The sequence below is a fragment of the Bradysia coprophila genome, unplaced genomic scaffold (assembly GCF_014529535.1).
Source record: "Bradysia coprophila strain Holo2 unplaced genomic scaffold, BU_Bcop_v1 contig_538, whole genome shotgun sequence".
Classification (NCBI taxonomy): domain Eukaryota; kingdom Metazoa; phylum Arthropoda; class Insecta; order Diptera; family Sciaridae; genus Bradysia; species Bradysia coprophila.
Genome location: NW_023503785.1, coordinates 32,276 through 45,633, shown reverse-complemented (window position 1 = coordinate 45,633; position 13,358 = coordinate 32,276). Strand labels below are relative to the sequence as shown.

Here is a 13,358-nt window from a genome sequence, read left to right as displayed (position 1 = left end):
AAATGGCGAGTATTTATTTTTGAAAATAAACGTAGTTTGTTCATAGTTTCGTTTAATAGAATTCAATTCAAAAGCTTATACTATCGATAAATCATCCACTCCAATCAATGAAGAAGTCGACCTAGCACCCCTTGACGACCAAAATAATGTATCAGAAGACGATCAGGTGAAAAACATCTATTCTGCCTTAAATTCAGGATCATTCGAGGCTAAGAAGAAAATACTTAATCCGGTTCGAAAACCCAAATTATTCACGGCGATTCTGCAGAGTATTTTTAGGAAGTTAAACTGGAGTAAAATGGGATTAAAGATAAATGGAGAGTACCTGAGCAATCTCCGCTTCGCTGATGACATTGTACCGATAGCAGCGAATCTAGGTCAGGCTCAGCTTATGCTACAACAGTTAAGTGAAGAGGCGAGCAAAGTTGGCCTCAAGATGAACTTATCGAAAACAAAAGTCATGACCAACATCGGGGACGATAGAGAAATCAAAATTGGTGACACTGTCATTGAACGAGTCGACAGCTATGTATATCTAGGACATAAACTGAAGTTAGGTCTGGACAACCAAACTGCAGAAATAAGACGTAGGATTGGTCTTGCATGGGCAGCGTTCGGAAAACTCAGACTAATTTTCAAAAGCAAAATGAATAATAGTCTGAAACGCAAAGTTTTCGACACTTGTGTCCTTCCAGTGCTCACTTATGGAGCGGAAACGTTAACTTTAACAAAAGCATCCGAAGATAAATTGAGAGTGACACAAAGAGCCATGGAACGGAGTATGCTTGGAATAACACTCAGAGACAGAATGACGAATCAATGGATTCGACAACAAACCAGGGTCGTTGATGTCATGGAAAGAATAGCATCTCTGAAATGGAGCTGGGCGGGACATATTGCAAGAAGGACAGACGAACGTTGGACCAAAAAGATCATGAACTGGCGACCATATAAAAGACGAGCTATAGGTAGACCACCAGAGAGATGGACAAACGGAATTAAGAATATTGCAGGTACAAACTGGCAGCAAATGGCAATGGATCGTACGAAATGGAAAGAAGTTGGAGAGGCCTACATCCAGCAGTGGATAGAAACAGGCTGAAAAAGAAGAAGAAGAAGAAGAAAACCCAAAAGTAATGGGACCCTAATACCAATTTTACGAGTTTCTTTAACCATTTTCTTACATAGAAGATGAACACAAGCATAGCGAATTTGGTACTGGCATATTTGGTGAAGACGTGACAAACCCTTCAATTAAAAAACATTCTGGTTTAAATGTCATCGAGGACATTGTAATCCGACCAGCAAGTGTGACGATGCCTCCACCTGTTGGGAATGATCAAATCAGTAAAGAAGCTTTCGTTTTCCGTAGTTGTTGACGTAGATTTTCACTTATAATTATGGGTTAATTGAGAGTCGTTTTTCGCGTTAAATTATAACTTTAAACGAAAATCATCAGCCTAGCTAAATTGGTCTGAGAATGAAATCTTTAGCAAAATAATTTCACTACGCAACACAGGACTTGTGCACGGATGGTGGCATTGAGTCGCCGACAGTAATTTAAAAAAAAGGAAAAGCTAAATTACACGGTGTAGATAAATTTAGTCTCAGAGAGATGAGTCGATTATCAGAATTTGTCTGGTCTATACCAAAGCGAAACCGAAAATTTCGAACAGTCCATACAAACCAATTTTTTTTGCTACTACACTATTACCCACTATGTCAATTCCACTCGTGCACATTCCAAAAGTTGAAAATGTTGCCGTCTTTACCAGAAAAAACTAATTCAATTCATTTTGTGTTAGGTGAGATCGCTTCAGCAATTGTGTCGGGTCTAAATGATATTAAGAATATCTTCAAACAGTCGGAGCAAAGACGTATGAATTATGAAGCACGTATGCAGACCCAATGGGAAGTTTTTGTTAAGAAAGTGTCGCTCAACCAAGGACAAAATGACGATGTAGGCGAGTCGTTAGATGTGAACGAAGATTTTGATGAACTCGACAAAAACTTCCCCGTAAAACGTCAACCGTCTGTTGAGCAATTAGATTGGTACATCGAGAGAGATCTACCTTTCAAACGTAGAATGGTACGAACTATTCAAATTATTGTACGGTTGCTCGAAGTATCGAACTATTGTTTTGCTTTTTTTTTTCAAGAAAAACCGAATCGATTTGCTTGGTGGTAGAGATGAAAAAGATTCAATTCGCCGGAAAATGAAGTACTTAATCGCTGACACTGCATTAGAACATTACACATGGAGGGGCACTGCAGACAAAAAACCGTTCCTCAAACTTACGTTTCTGAATGACTTGATTTTTAAAAGTGTTCGCTCGCAATACCCCAAGTATACCCTCAAGCAGTACAGCACTTATATGGTTGAGTGGTTGAAACATGCAAAAACCCGACAACGGAAAGTTGTCTACCAATATCCAAACGCACGAAAAGAAGACGATGAAGATTTCCATCATTCAGATGATGACGGATTCGATCCACAATATTGAGCCTTCATTTATCAAAAACTCTATTCCGTTCTTTTGTTTTTTTTTTAAATTATTTTTATCTCATTGAAACCCACCGATATGAAAACTTTTTAAGTGCATAGGAATGGTGGCGTAATTCCATTTTTTCTTCATCTCTTATTTGTTCATTAAACATTATCTGCGTATGTCTGAATCAAGTCTTTCATTACAAGATATCTGGATCTGGGTTTCTTCTGTGATATGAGTATGCCGCCGTTAAGAAGGATGCAGGAAAATATCTTCGATAGCGTGTATACTCCATCGGTAATCCATCTCAATAGATTTGCTGATAGTATTTTGGATTGGTTTTAATCGAAAGATGTGTGAAAGTTGTTCTTGGAAATATTACCTAATTAAGGTAGTTCAAATTAAAATAATCAAAACGCGACTCTTTACATAACCGTTGTACAACTGTTGAGGTAGAAGTAGTAAACTGTTAAAACAGCTTCAAGCAATCATCGTGCAAGGGCTGTTGCGAATGTAAATCATCTATTGAGAAAATCCTTAGTAACAACGGTAATACAACTGTTAAAGTGATCGTATTGCAACAGTTAATGTAAGAGTTGTTTAACTGTTGGGGCAACCGTAGTGCGACTGTTCGGGATACCAAACCACAACTGATTAAAATAGTAATTCAACTGTTGAAATAATCTGAGCATATGGTAGTGCAACTGTTAAACGAACCGTAATGCAACTGTTAAAGGAACCGTAATGCAACTGTTAACGCGATCATAGTGTAACAGTTAACGCGACCGTAGTGCAACAGTTAATACGACCGCAGTGCAACAGTTAACGCGATCTTAGTACAACAATTAAAGAAACCTTAGTGCAACTGTTAAAGAGAGCGTATTGCATTAGTTGAGCCGAAAGTTGTTTAACCGTATTGATACTGTTTGGACTTCCAAACTACAACTGTTTTAAAAATCGTCATAACTGTAGGGCAATGGTAAAGCTACCGTAGTGTTACAGTTAAAACGATCGTAATGGAACTGTTAAAACAACTACAGTTCAACTGTTGAAGCAATTGTAGTTCAACTGTTAAAGCGACCGTAGTGCAATATTTAAAGCGCCCGTAGTTTAACTGTTTAAACAGCTTTAATACATCTGTTGAGACAATCACTGTTCGACTGTAAAGGAAACGGTTCTACAACAATTTATGCAACTGTTAGTACATCATTAATAAAACTGTTGAATTAGCTGCAGCAGAACTATCAACGCAACTGTTATCTTCTTCTTCTTCTTCTTTTTCAGCCTGTTTCTATCCACTGCTGGATGTAGGCCTCTCCAACTTCTTTCCATTTCGTACGATCCATTGCCATTTGCTGCCAGTTTGTACCTGCAATATTCTTAATTCCGTTTGTCCATCTCTCTGGTGGTCTACCTATAGCTCGTCTTTTATATGGTCGCCAGTTCATGATCTTTTTGGTCCAACGTTCGTCTGTCCTTCTTGCAATATGTCCCGCCCAGCTCCATTTCAGAGATGCTATTCTTTCCATGACATCAACGACCCTGGTTTGTTGTCTAATCCATTGATTCGTCATTCTGTCTCTGAGTGTTATTCCAAGCATACTCCGTTCCATGGCTCTTTGTGTCACTCTCAATTTATCTTCGGATGCTTTTGTTAAAGTTAACGTTTCCGCTCCATAAGTGAGCACTGGAAGGACACAAGTGTCGAAAACTTTGCGTTTTAGACTATTATTCATTTTGCTTTTGAAAATTAGTTTGAGTTTTCCGAACGCTGCCCATGCAAGACCAATCCTACGTCTTATTTCTGCAGTTTGGTTGTCCAGACCTAACTTCAGTTTATGTCCTAGATATACATAGCTGTCGACTCGTTCAATGACAGTGTCACCAATTTTGATTTCTCTATCTTCCCCGATGTTGGTCATGACTTTTGTTTTCGATAAGTTCATCTTGAGGCCAACTTTGCTCGCCTCTTCACTTAACTGTTGTAGCATAAGCTGAGCCTGACCTAGATTCGCTGCTATCGGTACAATGTCATCAGCGAAGCGGAGATTGCTCAGGTACTCTCCATTTATCTTTATTCCCATTTTACTCCAGTTTAACTTCCTAAAAATACTCTGCAGAATCGCCGTGAATAATTTCGGTGAAATGGTGTCACCCTGCCTTACACCTCGGCCAATTCTGAATTTTTCCGTGCTCTTATGAAGTTTTATACATGAAGTAGCATTTTTGTACACATATCGAATTGTGTTGGAGTACCTTGAGTCTACTCTACATTCGTCTAATGCGTCCAACTGTTATGCGACTCTTAATATAACCGGAGTACTATTTTTGAATTACCTAATTTGTACAACTCGGCAAACACTTTCAAACAACCATAAAACTAAGTATAAGTAACCGTTTCGTTTTTGGTTGAACAATATTACCATAATTTATATCTGGTAAAACAACTGAAATATAAAATATTTTTGTTATTTCTGCAGAAACCTATCTTCTGTGTCAAATCAATGAAATAAGTTTGAGTTTGTAAATTTTTACTAATAATGAAGGTACTTCACAATTTGCCTTTAAATTGCTCTTTCTCTTCGAAAATGAAGTTTTGTGATCTAAAATTGGTATGGTCAGAAAGGTAATTGAATTTAGAATTTAATAAGCGAAACTTGTAGAACTACAGAAACCTATCTTCTGTGTCAAATCAATGAAATAAGTTTGAGTTTGTCAATTTTTACTAATAATAAAGGTACTTCACAATTTTCCTTTAAATTGCTCGTTCTCTTCGAAAATGAAGTCTTGTGATCTAAAATTGGTATGGTCAGAAAGGTAATTGAATTTAGAATATAATAAGCGAAACTTGTAGAACTACAGAAACCTATCTTCTGTGTCAAATCAATGAAATAAGTTTGAGCTTGTCAATTTTTACTAATAATAAAGGTACTTCACAATTTTCCTTTAAATTGCTCTTTCTTTTCGAAAATGAAGTCTTGTGATCTAAAATTGGTATGGTCAGAAAGGTAATTGAATTTAGAATATAATAAGCGAAACTTGTAGAACTACAGAAACCTATCTTCTGTGTCAAATCAATGAAATAAGTTTGAGTTTGTCAATTTTTACTAATAATAAAGGTACTTCACAATTTTCCTTTAAATTGCTCTTTCTCTTCGAAAGTGAAGTCTTGTGATCTAAAATTGGTATGGTCAGAAAGCTAATTGAATTTAGAATTTAATAAGCGAAACTTGTAGAACTACAGAAACCTATCTTCTGTGTCAAATCAATGAAATAAGTTTGAGTTTGTAAATTTTTACTAATAATGAAGGTACTTCACAATTTGCCTTTAAATTGCTCTTTCTCTTCGAAAGTGAAGTCTTGTGATCTAAAATTGGTATGGTCAGAAAGCTAATTGAATTTAGAATTTAATAAGCGAAACTTGTAGAACTACAGAAACCTATCTTCTGTGTCAAATCAATGAAATAAGTTTGAGTTTGTAAATTTTTACTAATAATGAAGGTACTTCACAATTTGCCTTTAAATTGCTCTTTCTCTTCGAAAATGAAGTTTTGTGATCTAAAATTGGTATGGTCAGAAAGGTAATTGAATTTAGAATTTAATAAGCGAAACTTGTAGAACTACAGAAACCTATCTTCTGTGTCAAATCAATGAAATAAGTTTGAGTTTGTCAATTTTTACTAATAATAAAGGTACTTCACAATTTTCCTTTAAATTGCTCTTTCTCTTCGAAAATGAAGTCTTGTGATCTAAAATTGGTATGGTCAGAAAGGTAATTGAATTTAGAATTTAATAAGCGAAACTTGTAGAACTACAGAAACCTATCTTCTGTGTCAAATCAATGAAATAAGTTTGAGTTTGTCAATTTTTACTAATAATAAAGGTACTTCACAATTTTCCTTTAAATTGCTCTTTCTCTTCGAAAATGAAGTCTTGTGATCTAAAATTGGTATGGTCAGAAAGGTAATTGAATTTAGAATTTAATAAGCGAAACTTGTAGAACTACAGAAACCTATCTTCTGTGTCAAATCAATGAAATAAGTTTGAGTTTGTCAATTTTTACTAATAATAAAGGTACTTCACAATTTTCCTTTAAATTGCTCTTTCTCTTCGAAAGTGAAGTCTTGTGATCTAAAATTGGTATGGTCAGAAAGCTAATTGAATTTAGAATTTAATAAGCGAAACTTGTAGAACTACAGAAACCTATCTTCTGTGTCAAATCAATGAAATAAGTTTGAGTTTGTAAATTTTTACTAATAATGAAGGTACTTCACAATTTGCCTTTAAATTGCTCTTTCTCTTCGAAAATGAAGTTTTGTGATCTAAAATTGGTATGGTCAGAAAGGTAATTGAATTTAGAATTTAATAAGCGAAACTTGTAGAACTGCAGAAACCTATGTTCTGTGTCAAATCAATGAAATAAGTTTGAGTTTGTCAATTTTTACTAATAATAAAGGTACTTCACAATTTTTCTTTAAATTGCTCGTTCTCTTCGAAAATGAAGTCTTGTGATCTAAAATTGGTATGGTCAGAAAGGTAATTGAATTTAGAATATAATAAGCGAAACTTGTAGAACTACAGAAACCTATCTTCTGTGTCAAATCAATGAAATAAGTTTGAGTTTGTCAATTTTTACTAATAATAAAGGTACTTCACAATTTGCCTTTAAATTGCTCTTTCTCTTCGAAAATGAAGTTTTGTGATCTAAAATTGGTATGGTCAGAAAGGTAATTGAATTTAGAATTTAATAAGCGAAACTTGTAGAACTACAGAAACCTATCTTCTGTGTCAAATCAATGAAATAAGTTTGAGTTTGTCAATTTTTACTAATAATAAAGGTACTTCACAATTTTCCTTTAAATTGCTCTTTCTCTTCGAAAATGAAGTCTTGTGATCTAAAATTGGTATGGTCAGAAAGGTAATTGAATTTAGAATTTAATAAGCGAAACTTGTAGAACTACAGAAACCTATCTTCTGTGTCAAATCAATGAAATAAGTTTGAGTTTGTCAATTTTTACTAATAATAAAGGTACTTCACAATTTTCCTTTAAATTGCTCTTTCTCTTCGAAAATGAAGTCTTGTGATCTAAAATTGGTATGGTCAGAAAGGTAATTGAATTTAGAATTTAATAAGCGAAACTTGTAGAACTACAGAAACCTATCTTCTGTGTCAAATCAATGAAATAAGTTTGAGTTTGTCAATTTTTACTAATAATAAAGGTACTTCACAATTTTCCTTTAAATTGCTCGTTCTCTTCGAAAATGAAGTCTTGTGATCTAAAATTGGTATGGTCAGAAAGCTAATTGAATTTAGAATTTAATAAGCGAAACTTGTAGAACTACAGAAACCTATCTTCTGTGTCAAATCAATGAAATAAGTTTGAGTTTGTAAATTTTTACTAATAATGAAGGTACTTCACAATTTGCCTTTAAATTGCTCTTTCTCTTCGAAAATGAAGTTTTGTGATCTAAAATTGGTATGGTCAGAAAGGTAATTGAATTTAGAATTTAATAAGCGAAACTTGTAGAACTGCAGAAACCTATGTTCTGTGTCAAATCAATGAAATAAGTTTGAGTTTGTCAATTTTTACTAATAATAAAGGTACTTCACAATTTTCCTTTAAATTGCTCGTTCTCTTCGAAAATGAAGTCTTGTGATCTAAAATTGGTATGGTCAGAAAGGTAATTGAATTTAGAATATAATAAGCGAAACTTGTAGAACTACAGAAACCTATCTTCTGTGTCAAATCAATGAAATAAGTTTGAGTTTGTCAATTTTTACTAATAATAAAGGTACTTCACAATTTTCCTTTAAATTGCTTGTTCTCTTCGAAAATGAAGTCTTGTGATCTAAAATTGGTATGGTCAGAAAGGTAATTGAATTTAGAATATAATAAGCGAAACTTGTAGAACTACAGAAACCTATCTTCTGTGTCAAATCAATGAAATAAGTTTGAGCTTGTCAATTTTTACTAATAATAAAGGTACTTCACAATTTTCCTTTAAATTGCTCTTTCTCTTCGAAAATGAAGTCTTGTGATCTAAAATTGGTATGGTCAGAAAGCTAATTGAATTTAGAATTTAATAAGCGAAACTTGTAGAACTACAGAAACCTATCTTCTGTGTCAAATCAATGAAATAAGTTTGAGTTTGTAAATTTTTACTAATAATGAAGGTACTTCACAATTTGCCTTTAAATTGCTCTTTCTCTTCGAAAGTGAAGTCTTGTGATCTAAAATTGGTATGGTCAGAAAGCTAATTGAATTTAGAATTTAAAAGGCGAAACTTGTAGAACTACAGAAACCTATCTTCTGTGTCAAATCAATGAAATAAGTTTGAGCTTGTCAATTTTTACTAATAATAAAGGTACTTTACAATTTTCCTTTAAATTGCTCTTTCTCTTCGAAAATGAAGTCTTGTGATCTAAAATTGGTATGGTCAGAAAGGTAATTGAATTTAGAATTTAAAAGGCGAAACTTGTAGAACTACAGAAACCTATCTTCTGTGTCAAATCAATGAAATAAGTTTGAGCTTGTCAATTTTTACTAATAATAAAGGTACTTCACAATTTTCCTTTAAATTGCTCTTTCTCTTCGAAAATGAAGTCTTGTGATCTAAAATTGGTATGGTCAGAAAGGTAATTGAATTTAGAATTTAATAAGCGAAACTTGTAGAACTACAGAAACCTATCTTCTGTGTCAAATCAATGAAATAAGTTTGAGTTTGTCAATTTCTACTAATAATAAAGGTACTTTACAATTTTCCTTTAAATTGCTCGTTCTCTTCGAAAATGAAGTCTTGTGATCTAAAATTGGTATGGTCAGAAAGGTAATTGAATTTAGAATTTAATAAGCGAAACTTGTAGAACTACAGAAACCTATCTTCTGTGTCAAATCAATGAAATAAGTTTGAGCTTGTCAATTTTTACTAATAATAAAGGTACTTCACAATTTTCCTTTAAATTGCTCTTTCTCTTCGAAAATGAAGTCTTGTGATCTAAAATTGGTATGGTCAGAAAGGTAATTGAATTTAGAATTTAATAAGCGAAACTTGTAGAACTACAGAAACCTATCTTCTGTGTCAAATCAATGAAATAAGTTTGAGTTTGTCAATTTTTACTAATAATAAAGGTACTTCACAATTTTCCTTTAAATTTGCTCTTTCTCTTCGAAAATGAAGTCTTGTGATCTAAAATTGGTATGGTCAGAAAGGTAATTGAATTTAGAATTTAAAAGGCGAAACTTGTAGAACTACAGAAACCTATCTTCTGTGTCAAATCAATGAAATAAGTTTGAGTTTGTCAATTTTTACTAATAATAAAGGTACTTCACAATTTTTCTTTAAATTGCTCTTTCTCTTCGAAAATCAAGTCTTGTGATCTAAAATTGGTATGGTCAGAAAGGTAATTGAATTTAGAATTTAATAAGCGAAACTTGTAGAACTGCAAAAACCTATCATCTGTGTCAAATCAATGAAATAAGTTGGAGTTTGTCAATTTTTACTAATAATGAAGGTACTTCACAATTTGCCTTTAAATTGCTCTTTCTCTTCGAAAATGAAGTCTTGTGATCTAAAATTGGTATGGTCAGAAAGGTAATTGAATTTAGAATTTAATAAACGAAGCTTGTAGAACTGCAAAAACCTATCTTCTGTGTCAAATCAATGAAATAAGTTTGATTTGTCAATTTTTACTAATAATAAAGGTACTTCACAATTTTCCTTCAAATTGCTCTTTCTCTTCGAAAATGAAGTTTTGTGATCTAAAATTGGTATGGTCAGAAAGGTAATTGAATTTAGAATTTAATAAGCGAAACTTGTAAAACAGCAAAAACCTATCTTCTGTGTCAAATCAATGAAATAAGTTGGAGTTTGTCAATTTTTACTAATAACACTAGTTGACAACCGAATTCAAGTAAACAGTAGCTCATAAAGTAATACTTGCGTGTCATAAAGTATGACATCAGAATTCTGGATTCATTTATCAAACAGTCGTAAGACGTCTACATAGGTCAGGAGACCTTAATCTTTGACTAATATATTCCTTGAATAATCTCAAGCTTACCATTGAGAATGTGGTGAAGTCATTACTTCGCGCAAGTGAAGTACTTGATTAAGTTAAGCTTGGGCTTGTGAGCATTTACTTAAGAACTGAGAGCATCTACTTATCCAATGAAATATGTAACGGAATATTTATTTAAACATGCAGAATTTGCTTAGCTTTGATTTAGCACTCACACAGACGGAATTATGAAAACCGTAACATTTTCGGTTTTGTATTTTTTCGGTGAATGTGTCCGTAAAGAAACAAAGGTAAATTTTTTTTATGCAATGACCCCTGAACGTTGTATCGGAACGTAATAAGATTATGTGTGGCGATGTTAATGAAAGAGAAATTTGTTAGTGTTGAATTTGGATGCATGTGAAGTGAGCCTGCCACAACGAAAGCAAGTCATTGTATTTGGAAGATCGAATTTGTTGATCGAATAACACAAGTACAGTTACTTTGGAACACATTAAAACAACAAAAATATTTGAGAAGAATTTACTGCACAAAGTTAGCTGTTCAAAAAATTCATCGTATCACAGTGCAGTTGGGCTAAAATTAAAAAAAAAAAAACAAATTACTCGTCGGCATTTAAAATGTTCGACACATTCAGAGACGAAATGTCGAACACCACCGGAGTGTCGGATGCATTTGCGATGTCCAGTTCCAACTTCTGTTGCTGCAGCTCCAATATTTTAATTTGGCGCAACAAAACGACGCGTTGAAGCTGCTGGTTAAGCAAATTCTCCGTTTCGCTGGTCTCAAGTAGCTTCAGCATGTCCGTTGTTGTTGGAGCGCCGTCGTCTTCAGGCGTGGATTTTTCCTCGTGGTTTGTAACAATTGACTGCGTAGCATCTCGCAGCTCATCATCGTCATCACAGTCGTCTTTGCCCTTCGACAAGATTGACAAGATTTGGCTCGCTGCTTTAAATTATTTATCTTCTTCAGAAGTGCTGAATTGCTTAACGTTTTGCCAGATTTTTGAGCCCATTTTTGACCGAATTGAGCCAGTGCGTCCTCCTTTTTCTTTCTTAAGGACGGAGCCTGAGATTTTTCTAGTATTTCCTTGTGTTCCTCAATCAGAAGAACAAAGTGCAAATTCTCATCGAATGGAGCGGTCATTTTACACAATCACACCAAAAGTTATTTCAATTTGCAAAGGACGAAGCGCTGAGCGTGGTTTCTTACTCAACTTCATAAAACAAACTAATTTGAATGACTTGACCGATTTGATCTATGTATACAATCGGGTCAAACGGTTTGAGCTGATCAAAATTATCACGGCGCTGCTCCTAGCATGAACAGGAATTGTATTGAGATACTAATAAAACCACAGTAGATTCTTTCGCAAAAATTTAAGACTTGTTTTCGTAGTATGAGTCTACACAAAATAAATCATAGGTTCACATAAAAAGGCTACAAATTAAAAAATTGTCAAAGTTAGTTCGTGCTATAAGCAGTGCCACGGTAACAAATTGAGTGTATCGGCCGTCATTATGCCCGCACGTTAGTAAGCGGGCGTGACGCAAGTCCACTACCAAAAATGTTTTACAAAAAAATTTTTGAGGACGGCGGAGCATATTGACAGCAACTTTTTGAATTCTAACATTTAAACAAAGGAACAGAACTGGTTAATCACAATAGAATGTTGTTGTAACATACATTTTTGTATAATACAGGATTTTAAACGAAACATAAGACCTACATTTCTATTAAAAACTCATTTCTACACCATATGAATTGTGTGTCTGGCTGTGTTTTTTTTATTTCATGTCAGGGGCTAACTCAATACTTTTAAGAGTCCCGCTCAGTGATCAACGAAGTCGTCGAAATATTTTTTAATTGAAATCATCATTATCATGAAACAATTGAATATGACCAAAACGGTTTACAGAAGTTATTGTGCGTCAAAATGTATTCGAATTAAATCTAAGATGTATGCATCTGGATACATAAAATAGTTTTGTAATTTATTGTGTATTTATATCAAAGTTTACAATATAAAATCGAAGTTTAGGCTAATTTTTTGGTGCATTTATTGGTCGCGAAATTAGACTTGCGTTTGAAGCTAGCGTTGGGAACATCTCTGCATAAAAACCAGCAATAGTCCCCCATCATTGATTCGTCCCAACGGCCCTGGTATCTGTGCTCCATAATTGCTATATCCTGATGAAATCGTTCTCCTTGCTCGTCGCTTACGTCGCCCAAGTTATCTGCAAAAAAATCTAAATGTGAGTCCAGCAGGTGTATTTTCAAGTTCATAAGACATCCCATTTTCTGGAAACTGGACAACATTGTGGAAACCAACGACTTGTAGTTATTTGCTCTGTTATTTCCCAAAAACCCGGTGACAACATTCTTAAAGCTTTTCCAAGCTTTCTTTTCGATCATGTTCAAGAGCTTTTCGAATTTTTCATCTTTCATTAATTTTCTTATTTGTGGTCCAACCAGTACCCCTTCCTTCAATTTGGCCAATGAAAGTTTAGGAAAAACTTCCTCGTGTAGGTAAATAAACGGTTTACTGTCAACATTGAGCTTTTTGATGAATTGTTTGATCAATCCGAGCTTTATGTGGAGTGGTGGTAATAGAATCTTTTTCGGATCAACCAAAGGTATGTCTTCCACATTTGCTTTTCCCGGCTCAAACTTGACTCTCGGCGGCCACTTTTTGACTTTATAGTGCTGATCTCTCGCTCGTGAATCCCAAAGGCAGAGAAAGCACATATATTTCGTGTAACCAGTTTGCATTCCAAGTAGAAGTGCTACCACTTTAAGATCAGCACATATTGATCACTGGTAGTCACTGTATCTTATTTCACTCAAAA

General features: G+C 34.1%; 1 long non-coding RNA gene across 1 annotated transcript; it reads left to right on the top strand.

Moving 5' to 3' along the window:
* Positions 1–1,187: 1,187 nt before the first annotated feature.
* Positions 1,188–2,676, top strand: LOC119083041. Its single transcript, XR_005088786.1, has 2 exons — positions 1,188–2,089; positions 2,160–2,676. It is a non-coding gene; the product is annotated as an uncharacterized LOC119083041 (long non-coding RNA).
* The last annotated feature ends 10,682 nt before the right edge of the window (positions 2,677–13,358 follow it).